Source organism: Panthera pardus, unplaced genomic scaffold, assembly GCF_024362965.1.
Source record: "Panthera pardus isolate Hobbes unplaced genomic scaffold, ASM2436296v1 HiC_scaffold_13, whole genome shotgun sequence".
Lineage (NCBI taxonomy): Eukaryota > Metazoa > Chordata > Mammalia > Carnivora > Felidae > Panthera > Panthera pardus.
This window is the reverse complement of record NW_026526688.1, coordinates 129,939,359-129,954,654: the sequence shown is the minus strand read 5'-3', so window position 1 is coordinate 129,954,654 and position 15,296 is coordinate 129,939,359. Positions and strand designations below refer to the sequence as shown.

Below are 15,296 nucleotides of genomic sequence, written 5' to 3'. Positions count from 1 at the left end.
CTGTTTAAATTTTCATTGATGACTCTAGGTCATAATTAATGAAATATGCAATTTTTACAAATAAAAATGAACAAAATCAAAAACTGAAATATGGAATCATTCCTCTGAACACATTATATTTTAAAAATATTTAAGTAAATATGTAAATATGTAAAATATGTATATTTTAAGCAGTATGGTTAGTAGAATTCTTCAGTTTGGGAGACTATATGCATTATAAGTGAGACATCATTTTCTCGTTTTGCTGTTTAAGATTTGATGTATCTCTTTAAACCAAAGCTTGCAGATCAGCTATTTTGTTTGTTTCAAGGGTGTTTGAATTTCATCAAAATTGTTATAAAGAAAGACAATCCTTAAGATCATGGCAAAAAACACTCGGAAGGTTGGGATTTTACACTTACATGCAATAGTTTCAGTTTAATTTGGTTTAAAGACTGGTAGATGTACATTTTGGGATGTGTTATGATTTTCATGATTTTTGGATTTTATCATAAAATGTTATTGTGTTTTTTTTCTTTTTCATGTGAAAAGTATAACTTACTCAACTTCATATTGCTTATACCTAGTACAGTGGCTGCCATTGATTTCCATACACTAAGTATTTGCTGTATTGTTAAAATGAAAATAATAGAAAGCTATGAATTTCATTGCGTGTTTTTAGCTTTCTAATTATAGATGCTTTGTATCTTAATGATGGGCAATAATAATTAAAAGGTTTTATATCAGAGAATGGTTAAATACTGTTTAGTATTCTGATTACATTGTTTATTGAGAAATCTTTATTATTCTATGACAAAGAAGAAAATGCTAACACTTCAAAGTTTAGTGTTACTTAATGTTTCCATCTTATGGCATATGGGACAAATTTACGGAAGAATCATATCTTTAACAAGATTTTAATTGAATTCTCAAAGCATTACTAGAAACCATTTTCTCTTTTTAATATATTGATAATGACTATACTCCTTGAAAATTAATGTATTTTTTAATGGAGGTAAAAGAAAAGGCCAGATATATTCCAAAATGTGCTGACACAAAGCTAATATAAATATAATTATTTTAGTTAGTTTCTCGACTGCTTCTAAGAGATCAATAGTGTTCCCATGTTAATGCGTGTAAGTGGTTTTATAAGCAATTAAAACTTCTAAGTGCTTATAATATATAATATTAGCTTTTGGTAGCCAATGTAGTTATAGTGCCTCTTAATTTACTTCTTTTGTGAAAGGAATATTATATGTATTATTTCATCATATATAAAAAACATCCTCTAATATTTAAAAGTGTCTAAAATTAGAGTTTGAAATTATGAAATAAAGCTCCTGCATTTGCTTATTCACCACTGTTCTCATCATTCCCTATTGTAGTCCTGTCTGGGCATGAAAGCATTTGAGAGAATCCCTTCATAGAAAAAGATGTATGATATGCACAATTCTCTATGTACACTACAGTAAACTCATAGACTTCCCAGTCACACTCTTGATGCTGAGATATTTCTAGGATTCCAGGTTTACATGATTGTGCAGACAACTATTATGGGTATACATTTGAAAACAATAGGTAAATGTATAATATCTGGTTTTGTTTTGTTTTTGTTTTTGTTTTTGTTTTTAATAAAGCATTCAGGGTTACATACACAAGCCGTCTGTTACCTACCACAGCATCATTATGGAAGGGTCAAGGTATAACTAATTTTGCATGGGTGGGAATAATATTTTATCAAATAACCATAATAGAATTATAAAATTTCAAGATCACTCATCTGAGAGTGTGATTTGAGAAAAGAGAGACAGAGAGAGAGAATAGGCTGCTTAACTGTAAATTACAATGTTTATGTTTCTTTTTATAGAATAACATTGAACCAAGTTGACATTAACTTTGATATGTCCATTCCAGCCTATTCTACCTTTTTTCATCTGCCATTCTTGATTTCTCTCAACCATCTAATTACTTCCAATCTACCCTACCTCCTTTCTTGGCTCAGATAGATATTCCACACCGAATGCCTTGGGGTCGGAAAACAATACTGTTCTTTCATAAGATGATCCTTTTAATTTATTTGTAAGTACACAGTTATTAGCAGCCTCAGTCCATTCCCAGAACTAACAGTCTTGAAGCTGAAGCTGGCTCACTGCTAGTGACCCCTCCATAAGAGTACACTTTATTATGGGCCATGTTTCTTTTGTCAACCACACTTATTCCGTATTTAAAAATTTATTTATACTCTAATGAAGTGTGATCGCTAGATTTTAGTTCCTTTTTTCTCCAAAAGAAAAGCATCTTTTCTTTAATTAGATATTTTAGCAAAAGGTATTATCCTCCTGTGTGCCTTTATTCTTACCCTGTGATAAATTCAATGGCTAGAAATGAATTCAACTCTATTTTTCTTTACACTCTGCTTCAAGAATGCACAAAGGCATTAAAGAATACCCTCCATTCTTCAATCTTCAAAATCCAAATATAAACACAGTTTACTCATTGCCATTCTTGGCCCATTAAGTGATGCTTTTCTGTGATACTTGGGTTCCTGAAGTGTCTAATGAGATTGGATATCCAATGCCTAGAACATACAATACAGCCACCCTCTCTAAGGCCCAGCCACCTTCTCCAGGAGCTGACCCAGAGTGGTGCTGGTATATTTCCCGAGTCTCCTCTCCTTGTGAAATCCAAAATTCTTAGATTCCTTTCATCCTCAGAAATCACCATTTAGTCTAGACTAGAGAATTTCCCTTTTTTTTTTTTTCAAATTTCCCTTGGGGATTTTCCTCTTTTGTTTAATCAGCCAGGGCCTAAATCTTCTCAATGTACTTTTTAGAAACAGAATTGAGGAAAGTAATTGTCTGAACTGTCTGAAGATTTTTCTTACCTCACACAGACCTTACTTTGAGAAACATAGAGCCACATTATTGAACCAAAAGTCAGAGAGATGGAATTACAGAAATAAATTAATGTCTTAAAAAATTAATCTTGTCATGCAGTGCTGGGATATTCGGAGAAGAAATGATGCTAACTCCCCTTGACTTTAGAGCCTAAACTCAGGATTTAGTAACATGTAGTAATAAACATAGTTTTTTCTCACTTATATAAATAGTGTGTAGAAAAAAAAAATAGTCCCAGAAAATACACTTATCAACTATTTGGATGAATTATTCTTTAAATTTGTTTGTCTACAGTTTCTATAATGATCATTGATTTCTACTTTAAAAGCAATGTTTATTTTTAAGAGAGCAGAAAAGGAGAGTTGAGAACATTAGAGGCAATCTTAGTCTAGTTAGGAAATTACCTGGGATCAGATCTCAGTTCCGATACTTTCTAACTATATGACCTTGAGCCTGTTACCTGGTGTCTTGATTTTCCCATCTACCAAGTGGGAACAACAACAAATTTTTCTTCATTGCATTTTTATAACATTCAACAAGTTAATAAATAGAAAGTGTTTCAAATAATGCATAGTATGAAGTATATATATTAACTATTATGTTTTGTAGAACAAATATTTCTAAGTTTAAGGCAAGAGGTTCTGTATTTTATAAATAACATGAAGCAGAATTATTTCCACTTAATCTCTTGTCCTTTATTTCCAAATCTGAGAGTAGTAACGTGCTTTGAACATAAATTCTTTACTTTGCTGAAGAATAGTATTTAATATTCATTTCTAGAAGTCATGCTATTTATTTTCTACCCTTGAGTATTCAGATAAACTCATATATCAGATTCCTTATATGAAAAATAATTAATGGAAATGATCATTAATTATGAGGGAGAAGGAGTAAATACAATAATCTGTCTTAAGGGAAAAATGTTAAATATAATAACACATTACTTGGAAAAAAGAAATACATAATTAGTGGTTCTGTAACCATAAAGATATATGGTATCTTTTTTTTTTTTTTAATCGGGAATGCACTGTAGTGTATTTTCTTTAATTTCCCAAACCACCACAAGAGGTAACCTGGTAACCTCCTAAATGCAAACTCTGCTGAAGGAACATTGTTCATCACATTGGATACTGGAAAAAAGACACATTGCAAACAAAGTACTGTTGATGTTTTACTCTTTGTCAGTATACCAAGTAGGCCAGTTTATTTTGTCTGATAACATAATGGAAAAGAACACATTTGGAGACTCCAGGAAGGAGGAGTCAGATAGTGGCATGACCTTCCCAACGTCATCTGTTGTATATCTTGCATATTTGGGATTGTGTGTGTTTATTGCTGTTGTTTCTCATTGAGTGAGTATAATGGCCTCTCTTATTGCTGGAAATTACTTTTTTTTCATGTCCCAAAAATAGCCCCAAATGGTATATTCTGAATTTCTGCTAATTTTTTTTTTATTGTGTCATGGATTCCTTCCTTCCTTCCTTCCTTCCTTCCTTCCTTCCTTCCTTCCTTCCTTCATTAGTGAATCAATTTACTGAGTTGTGCTTGATAATATTGTAGGCACTGGTATTTCAATGCAGATAACACAGACTAAATTCCTGCTTTCATGGTATTTGGGTTCTAGTGAGGAGGGATAGACAATAAAAAAATAAATATATAATGTGTCAGATAGGGATGTTAAATACTATGATGAAGAATAAAGCAGGGTTTGGAGAATAGAAAGTAACTCTAAAGTATGATACTGTTTCAAAATGAATGGTCCAAGAAGGCCATTCTGATTCGGGAATATTTTAGCAGAGACCGTAAGGAAGAAAGGGAGTACCACTTGTCTATGGGAAGAGGCTTGAGAACAATGCAAAAGCTATGCAGTGGAACTCTTGGCCTTTTCAGGATCAATAAGAGGGCCATGTGGTTGGAGCAGAGTGACTGAGGGGGCAAATAGTAAGGGATCAAGTCAGAGAGAAACCAGATCATGAAAGGCCTTGTAGGCTACAGTAAAGACTCAAGGTCTTGCTTTACATGAGATGGGATACCATTAAAGTGTTTGCAAAAAAAGGAATGGCAGAGTTAGACTTTATTTTAAAACTATTACTTTGACTTTGGAGACACGGTAGAAGGACGTCAACGCCCCTGTAGGTGAGAGATGATGGCAGCTTAAACTGGAGTAAAAGTTGAGAGGGTAATAAGCACTGGTGGGATTTTGGACATGTTTTAAATGTGAATCTGCAGGATTTAATGGTATAGATATCAAAAAAGATCAATGTCAAATATTATCCCTGATTCTATTTTCTCTACATCACTCTAGTTTATTTATTTTGCTTTTTCTGATGTTTCAAATAAGTAGATATCATAATGTAAAGATTAATGAAATCTTATTTGTTTATTGTTTTGGTTTAATTATGTTAGTAACTGCCTTAGTAGTAAGGCAGATGGATTAAATAAGAGATGGCAAACAATGTCACTTTTACCGTGGCTAATATTCTATCTTTTAGGGAATACTAATTTCTAGTAATCTTTATTTTTCTTCCAGATAACTGAAAACCATACAAGTAAAGCTAGACTTATAATTTGAGGTAGATTCTAAGATCAATAGTTGTGGGACAGAAATATGATTCCTTGATGTTTAGTGGAAGAAATAAGCAGGAAAAAAAACTTTTTTTCCAAAGGATAGCTGATAAATTTTGAAGACAAAATCACGCTGTGATTATATATTTAAGGAATGTGCTTATGATATAGTAATAATTTTAAATACAAAAAATAGCACCAAATGTTTTCCTAATGGTAATAAATTTTAAGAGACCTATTATTAATGTGCATGTTTTAAGCCATTATTTTTGATAACTTAAAATGATTTATTTTCTTTCTTTCTTTCTTTCTTTCTTTCTTTCTTTCTTTCTTTCTTTCTCTTTATTTTTAGTTATCTATTTCTGTGTAATAAACCATTCAAAAGTTGGCAGCCTAAAATAATAATTTCTTATTGCTGTTTATGATTTTCCGGGTTGACTAAACTTACCTAGACAGTTCTTATTTGAGGTTTTACAAGTGGGTACAGTAAGAAGTAAGTGGATAATGGAGTTATCTGAAGGCTCAAGTGGAGTAGATACCCAAGATGACTCCTTATGGATTAACTTGAGTTTTCTCACAGCATTTCCCCACAATATTTTAGATTAGTTAGATTACATGAAAGCTGACTTCCCCCATAGTGAATGTTCTAAGAAGTGGAAGCTGCCAGGCCAATTATGGAAAAGACAAAGATACATACCGCTTTACCTCCACATCTTTCTTTTGGTTAAGCAGTCACATGGTGTGTCAGTGGTCCCTGAAGCTACCCCAGCATTCAGATGTTTATTAGAAGGACTCAGAATTCAGGGGCACCTGGGTGGCTCAGCCAGTTAAGCGTCCAACTTTGGCTCAGGTCATGATCTCGTGGTTCGTGGATTCAAACCCCACAAAGGGCTGTGTGCTGACAGCTCAGAGCCTGGAGCCTGCTTCAGATCCTGTTTCTCCCTCTCTTTCTGCCCCTCCCTTGCTATCTCTTTCTCTCTCCCTCTCTCTCAAAAATAAACATTAAAAAAAAAAAAAAAGGACTCACAGAATCCAGTATGTCGTCATAAAGAGCACACACACATTTCTCCCAGCAATGTATGTGGTAGTTCTACCCAATAAAGCCCACTAGCAATTCAGCCTCCAAAGATTCACATAGGAACCCTGTACCTAGAGCAGAAATTCTAGACTTCTAGAAAGAAATCAGGTGTTAAGCGTTAACAATATTGTTTATATAAGTTACTTAGGCACAGTGAGCCACTCTTATTACTTTTTTTATTATTGAAGTATAATTGACTTGCAGTGTTACTTTCAGGCATATAACAGGCACTCTTATTAATTATGGAAAGTTTGATATCAATATGGGGTGCTGGTTACCAGTCAGGTGCTCAGAAGCCAACCAGTGGCCAACCTTGAAAGTGAATCTTTCTAAGGATAGCATATTAGTTTGCTAGGGCTGCCATAACTAAATACCACAATTATGTGGATAAAAGAATTTTTAATATATTTTCTCACAGCTCTGAAGGTGATAATTTTATTTCTTTGTAAGTTTTTATTTTAATTTCTGTTAGCCAACATAGTGTGAGGTTTTAGTGATTCAGCACGTCCATGTATCACCTGGTGCTCATCACAACAAGTGCACTCCTTAATACCCATCACCTGTTTAACCCAACCTCCCACCCAAGTCTCCTCTGTTAACCATCAGTTTGTCATCTATAATTAAGAGTATGTTTCTTGGTTTGTCACTCTTTTTCCCCCTCTTGCTCATTTGTTTTGTTTCTTAAGTTCCATATATCAGTGAAATCATATGGTTTTTGTCTTTCTCTGACTGGCTTATTTTGCTTAGCATTATGCTCTCTAGGTCCATCCATGTCACTGCGAATGGCAAGTTCATTCTTTTTTTATGGCTGAGTAATATGTGTATGTGTGTATATATATGTGTATGTGTATATATACACACATACACATACACATATATTTATGTGTATACATATATATACACACATATATATGTACACACACACACACATATATATATATATATATTTATATACACATATATATATGTATACATAGACACTTGGGCCACTTCCATATCATGGCTGTTGTATATAATGCTGCTATAATCATAGGGGTGCATGTATTCCTTTGAATTAGTGCTTTTGTATTCTTTAGGAAAATACCCAATAATGTAATTGCTGGATCATAAGGTAATTCTGTTTTTAACTTCTTGAAGACCTCCATACTGTTTTCCACAGTGGCTGCACCAATTTGCACTCCCATCAACAGTGCAAGAGTGTTCTTTTTTCTCCTCATCCTCTCCTGTTGTTTCTTATATTATTGATTTTAGCTGTTCTGACAGGTATAATGTTTACTGTAGTTTATATTTGCATTTCCCTGATGGTAAGTGATGATGAACATCTTTTCATGTGTCTCTTGGCCATCTGTATGTCCCCTTTGGAGAAATGTCTGTTCATGTCTTCTGTCGATGTTTTAATTATTTGTTTTTTGGGTGTCGTTGAAGGCTGGATTTTAATGTCAAGGTGCTGGTAGGGTTGGTTTTAGGTCAGGCTCTCTCCTTGGTTTGCAGATGGCCTTCACTCATTATGTTTTCATATGGCCTTTTCTCTGTTGATGCACTTCCTTGGTATCCCTTGTCTTCTTATAGTGACAGCAGCCGTATTGAATTAGGTCTCATCCAAATGGCCTCATTTTAACTTAATCATCTCTTTAAAGACCTTATCTCCAAATATGGTTATGTTCTGAGGTACTGGGAATTGGAAGTTCAACATATGAATTTCAAGAAGACACAATTCACCCCATAACAGATAAACAGAATAAAGACTGCTATGTTAACTGTTTTTTGCATACAGGGCCAACTTGACTTAAGTGAAGGGAAAATAAACTGTATCTCTTGAAGGAGAATGACAAAAATGTATAGCAATTTTAATCAATTACACTGAATAAAAATGATGTGTGACAGTCTTTTATGTATCAGTTTTCAGCTCTGTTAAATTCTCAGTCAGGTGTAAGGAGTTTGGGATTGAGGAAATGTAGAAGGAAATAGGAGATTTCCTTAAATGTTTAAATATATTCACCAGTGTACTTCTTTGAATATATTTTCCAATGCTATTTTAATTTCCATTAAATTGGGAACTTTACTCAATTGTCTCCATATTTGAATAAACTTAGAGTCCTTAAAATATTATGGTTGAGAATATCAAAGAATCATCGTGTTAGAGAAATAGTTACTGAATTCCTGATTATAAATACTGACAGTAAAATTTAAATTGAAATAACAACTACCAAACAATACTCTCTACATTATATTATATAAATATACTGTACACATATTATTTTGTGTTAACTTTTTTCCTTCAAGTTCTGTCCAGATGCATTTTAAATGACTATTATACCTATTATTTGGCTTTTGAAGACCGTATTACTAATACAGGATGAATGCTCTAATAGTAAGAAAAATGGTAATTTTATATTCTGATAAAGAAAATTATTTTTACATAAATTAAAGCCAAAACAAATTTTGTCTAATTTGTGTTAAAAGATACGCATTATCTCTCAGACATACTAAACCTCAGGGAAAAAGATTTTAATGGAAAAAAATAAGCAAATAATTTTATGTTGCATACTAGCTTCATATTGCTGTCCAGATCTTGCTCACACACTGTCCAGATGATTTCAGGAAGTCATGTACAAGATACAGAACTTGTCAACATTAATACATGCTAAAATCCATGACATACGTCCCACTCCATCTCCAGCTCACACATCCATTTTATTTCTTTAATTTAAATCTCACTGAGTTATTGGTGCCTTAGATTTTTTGAGTTCTCCAAGTTGTACTGATGTAAGACTTTTGTTGTTGTTGTTGTTGTTAATGCCTTCTTTCAGAGCATTGGGCTTTACTCTGCTTACTCTAGTCAAAGAATCCCTTTGATGTACTTAGTGGACAAGATCTACTGAGCATCTGTTAAAGGTGATCTTGGATAATTGAATTCAGAGATCCACTTTCTATACCGTTGAGTTAAACAGAACTTCAGAAAACTACAAGATACATAGATTTGGATTGTATTTCATAACTTGCAAGTGTAGGAATTTTATAGGAAAAAGTCTGAATTTAGAGTATAGGTACAGAACATGGCAGGATAGAATTCAGGTGCAGAACATGCGAAGATATTTCTGGATTCCTTTGCACATTAAAAAAAGATGTTGAACTACTGTGGGAAAATCCTAAAGCCAGTAAAAGCCTTGAAGGTTTGAAAAATAAAAAATGACCTTCTTTTTCTGGAAAGAAAATAAATTTTAAGAAGCTTAGGGTGTCTGGGTGGCTTAGTCAGTCAAGCATTGGACTTTGGCTCAGGTCACCTCACAGTTCATGAGCATGGAGCCTGCTTCGGATTCTGTGTCTCGCTCTCTCACTGCCCCTCCCCTGCTCGTGCTCTGTCTCTCTCTCTCTCTCTTCAAAATAAATACTGAAGAAAAAAAAACTGAGTCATTATAAGTTCAACTTTGGTTTGGGAATCCACCTCAGAGAAGACTGGCATCCCTGAAACATTTGTTCTCTTTGCCAGCAAGATGCCAGGACAATTTTATTTAGAAACAGTTGAAGTCAACATGTGGTTGGTGCTGTTTTCTTCAGCACCTATTGGTCCTGAGTGTGTAGAAAATCTTAATGTAAGATAATAGCAGAGGTGGCAATCATTGCTGTGCACACCAGTATTAAAACAATCTCTTTTTACATCTGATGCAGATATCAGATTTGGAATTAGCTTAAGATAAACACTGTATTTAGGATAATGGCATCATTATCAATGATAACTTAAGCAACTGATCTCATTTATAGCACATGCAGTGTTTATTTCTTAGCCCAATTATTACCATTTCCTATATACACTGGATCATAAATACTTATATTTGTTGTTTTTATATATAATCTCTAGCATTACTTCAGAGTTTACCTGTAAGTGTGAAGTATGCTGTAACATGTTTTTTCTTTAAGGAGTTAGCAATCAAGATAAAATTCAGAGACTATGATTCATTATTAATATGCCCATTTGAGACGGACCCTGAATATGAGAAGCTATCAAAAGTGGACAAAATGAGTTTAGTTTATCTAGCAAGTACTTTCATCTGCTCTACTGTGGAATTGTCTACTTGTTTAACAAACAAATTTTAGAAGTTGAATCATATAAATGGGCAATTGCGACTGTCAAATGTACATGGAATTAAGTGTAATGAATTCTACTGTACATCAAATAATTTAGAAATGGTTGTATTATCTTTGGTAACTACATGAAATTGGAGAATATTAGACTTAAAATGTTTTTTTAAGACATTGTTCATCCATTGTTTTAATTATACTATATAGAGGTGTTAAGTAGCCATGCTGATAGATGCAATAACATGAGTAAAATAAGCAAAAACTGTTTTGAAGTTTTTATATCACAGATTGAGCATTTCTTCAGTACAGTTTTCATACTACATATAAATAATTTTGCATAACTTATGTATCGTAATTTTGCAGGAAAAATATTGGTGACACAAATTTAAAGTTGGATAAATATGAAAAATCAGAAAATTCTGTTTACTCTTGCTATAGTAAAAATATTCTTAATAGCATAGAGAAATTTATGAACATCACCTTAAAATGCATTCCAAAGAGAAATGGAAGAGGTGCTATGTGTTTGCATAGAAATGTACTTGTATCCCTTTGGATAGTGGCTGCTTCATAGCACAGAAAACCGGAAGGTAAACAATCGCCAGATGGATGTATTAGACTCTAATCAGCAGCTTAATAGCAATAATTGGGAGGATAGATGCAATTTGAATATTCTGAGTACTGTTGATGTCAGATTCTCAGCTAAGAAAATGGTCTGCTTTCTTTTAAGTCCCTGCATTATCAGCAGTCAGCTTATATCTGTACTAGACATGTCCTTTTTCGCAGGTAATCTGTTTTACTCAGGTAAATCTAATAGGAAATCCTTATGTCAGGAGCTGTGACAAACACTTATGAAGTTGGCTAAACCTGTTATATTAGAATATTTTTGCACATATTTCTTATTAAGACTAAAGGTTAATTTAGAGCAGTTAGGTCCTGCTGAACAAGAAAGAATTTGGCAACAGTATTTGAGCCTGAAAGCTTTTAAAAAGCTGAACAGAATTGTCGAAGCAAAATTAAGGGTAGAGGAATTAAGCTCACTTTTTTCCCTTAAGTGTCTTTGCAAGGCAATAGAACCTTTGGCAACAGAGCCAAGTAGAAAAATGGAGCCATGCCAGTTGCCACACCATGATAAAGAGAAATTGGTCAGCCCCTGGGTGGCTTAGTGGGTTTAGAGAAATTGGTCATACTTTCTGGTAATAATACCCACAGGAATAAAGCTGACAGCGGTCTGTCCTCTTATTAACATTATCCATTTCTCTCCTTCTCTTTCCTGCTCTTTCTTATGGGCCTTAGTCACTTGATAATATTATCTGTCACTCTTTTTGTCATCTATCACTATTTTTGTTACGTTCCTGAATGTGGTGAGTCATTCAGAACAATTAATACCATTCATTGAGATACCGCTCTGTGTAAAAGCTTATGCAAAGGTCTTGGAGCAGAAATATTTTATTCTGGCTAGAGACAGCTACAGAAAATCATAGTGCTGTTTGTATGGGGACATGACTTGGAAAAGTGCAAAGTATTTCACAAGTGCAAAGATGGAGTTGAGAATAGGGAAGTGTCATGCAATCTGAGCTAAGAGAGAAGTAAGAGCTAAGGTCTCAAGCTAGGCCCTGAGGGTCTAGAAATTGTAAATCATCAGTAGTGTTGTTTCCCATGTGGTAATGACAAAGTTGTTTGGTATGAAGGACATTATATGTTTTATAAAGAACTTAGACTACTTCAGTAGGCATTGAAGTACAGGAGGTAAGCAAGAGTTGTATCTTGGTCTGTTTGGCCTGCTCTAACAAAATATCATAAACTGGGAAGCTTATGAACAACAGAAATTTAATTCTCACAGTTCTGGAGATTGGCAAATTCAAGAGCAAAGCACCAGTAGATTTAATGTCTGATGAGGACCCACTTCCTAGACAGCCATCTTTTTGTCTTTTCACTATAACCTCACATGGTAGAAGGGGCAGGGGAGCTCTCTGGGAAATCTGTTATCAGGGCATACTTTGCATTCATGAGGACTCTGGCTTCAGTGCCTAATCACCTCCCAAACATTCCCCCCTTCTAATATTACCACGTTAGTGTGTTAGGATTTTAACATATGAAGTTTGGAGGGATACAAATATACAGACCATAGTAAGTTGAGTATATAGTAAGATACAAAATGAAGAAATGTTGATGTTTTCTGAGCTGGATTTCCATAGAATGGGTTCTGAACTTTATCTGAAATTGGCCAATTCCTAGAATATCAAATGGTACTAATCAAGTGTAAATTACAAGAAATAAGAACTTTCCTATCATACAGTATCACTGATTCCCTACATCTATACATGCCCCCAAATAAGTGAAAATTGCTTGTACTCATATTGAAATAATAGAGTTTATAGGAGATCTAGGCTATCATAAATATATACCAAAAGATCCATTCATTTGTATTTATCTAATCATTATTTATTAAAAAGTTATAGTGTATTGGTTTAATATCGCTGCTATAACAACACAAACTAAAAAAAAAAAAAAAAATGAACATTTAGTATGTTATAGTTTTGGAACTCAGAAATCAAAACTAGGTCTCCCTGAACTGACATCAAAGAGTTCTCGGAGAGTTGGCTTCTTTCTGGAAGCTCCAGGCACTAGTGCTTTTACTTGCTCTTTTGAGATTCTAAACTTTGCCTGCATTCCTTCGCTCATTCCTTCCTTCCATCTTAAAAACCAGCAATGGCCTGTCAAATCTTTCTCACACTACATCCAATTCTTTCCCAATAGAAGTAGATGTTTATAAATGCAGATACCGTATTTATATTCTTTATATTCCACACTTCAGTGCCTAGTATAGAATCAGTATATGCCAATTATAATAGATGAAATGAGCGAGTTATTAAACAAATGGTGAAAAAAACCTTTCAATTAACACCAAATTCCTTCTCAATTGTTTTATCCTGTTAAAATTAACGTAATCACTGGATCGCCTGGGTGGTTCAGTCAGTTAAGCATCTGACTTCCACTCAAGTCATGATCTCAGGGTTTGTGTGCTTGAGCCCCAAGTCAGGCTCTGTGCTGACAGCTCAGAGCCTGGAGCCTGCTTCGGATTCTGTGTCTCTGTCTCTCTGTGATCCTACCCTGCTCATGATGTCTCTCTCTCTCTCTTTCAAAAATAAATAAACATTAATTTTTTAATTGTGAAAATTAAGTTAATCATTTTACTAAATTAACCATCAATAATCTAAAATATCTAACAAAGCCTATCAAGCTATACATATAGTATGAGGCTACCAAATTTTTTGTAGCTTATCCTCTTTTTCTGTACAACTCTAAGAATAGTTTTCCATACAACTCTAAGATTATCTGTTACGAGTCTAACTTGATGGAAGGGAATTCAGTATTCTTTTGTCTTTGTTTGTCAGGATCTCGTCTTGTGGCTTCTGTTTAGCTGGTATTTATCTGATAACAGGGTCTAAGAGACCACTGCATTCCTGCCACTTGCCCATTTGGGTTTATAATATACCTTTCCTGAGGTTTTTCCACAGCCAAATGCTAGAAAATTCAGATATCGACTCATTACTCCAGGTTGGAGATCTTGAGTGCTGTCTACTTCTTTAGAGTATTAATCCTCAGTAAACACTGAGGTGATTTATTGTCTCAACTTACAGACAAAGAAATTGAAGCTCAGAGCAGTTATGAACTGGACTAGAGGACATAGTGTTGGTAAATAGCTCAGTTGGAACTCTAATTCAGTTTTGTTTTGTTTTTTTGTTTGTTTGTTTTTATTCTAAAAGACTACCTTTAACTATAGTACTACAGAAAGTCTACATTGATTTGGGGTACCTGGGTGGCTCAGTGGGTTGAGCTTCCGACTTCAGCTCAGGTCATGATCTCACGGTCTGTGAGTTTGAGCCCCGCGTCATGCTCTGTGCTGACAGCTCAGAGCCTGTTTCAGAGTCTGTGTCTCCCTCTCTCTCTGACCCTACCCCTCATGCTCTTCTCTGTCTCAAAAATAAATAAGCATTAATTTTTTTTTAAAGAAAATCTACAGTGTTTTTATTTTAAGCATGATTCTATTGTTCATTGGTTTTATATAACTGAAGAGAGATAAAAATAGAAATGGAGGTAGAAATACAGAGAAGAGGAGGGAAAAGAAGAAAAGAGAAGTGAAGAGGGAAAGGGAAGGGAAGGGAAGGGAAGGGAAATAAGACAGCGTACAAGAAAGCATCCCTCAATTCTTTAGGTTTGTTATCATTTGGGATCATAATCCCACTAAGATTATGTATTTCTCGAATTAATAGACTTTATAATTCGGAACCATATTTGCAATCCTGGATGGAATGCCACATGGATTGGTGGTCAGTTTTCATAGATCCAAGAATTTAATTTGCTTTAACTAGTTTTGAGGGAAGGAATTTTATTATAGGGCATTTGATAATTTATCAAATTTCTTGGAAGATCAGCACACTATTCTTGGATAGATACGGACAAAATGCCAAAAAGATTCCTTCCTGGAAGGATAGGGTATGCTGCCAGAGCAAAAGCATGAAAGGGAAAAGAGAATGGGATATGGGGTTTTCAGGAATAAATATGTAGATTTTTATTTTATTTTATTATTTTTTTAAGAGAGAGAGAGAATGAGAAAATAAGGATTTGAGAATTGGCAGTTGAATGTGTGGTTTGAGGTACTTATGGTTAGAAAAAATAAGGTTGTCTGAGAAGCG

The 15,296-nt window shown here is 34.2% G+C and overlaps 1 protein-coding gene across 4 annotated transcripts in view; it reads left to right on the top strand.

Moving 5' to 3' along the window:
• Window positions 1–15,296, top strand: part of CCSER1 (coiled-coil serine rich protein 1) — a 1,274,715-nt gene that overhangs the window by 506,095 nt on the left and 753,324 nt on the right. The window lies entirely within an intron of this gene.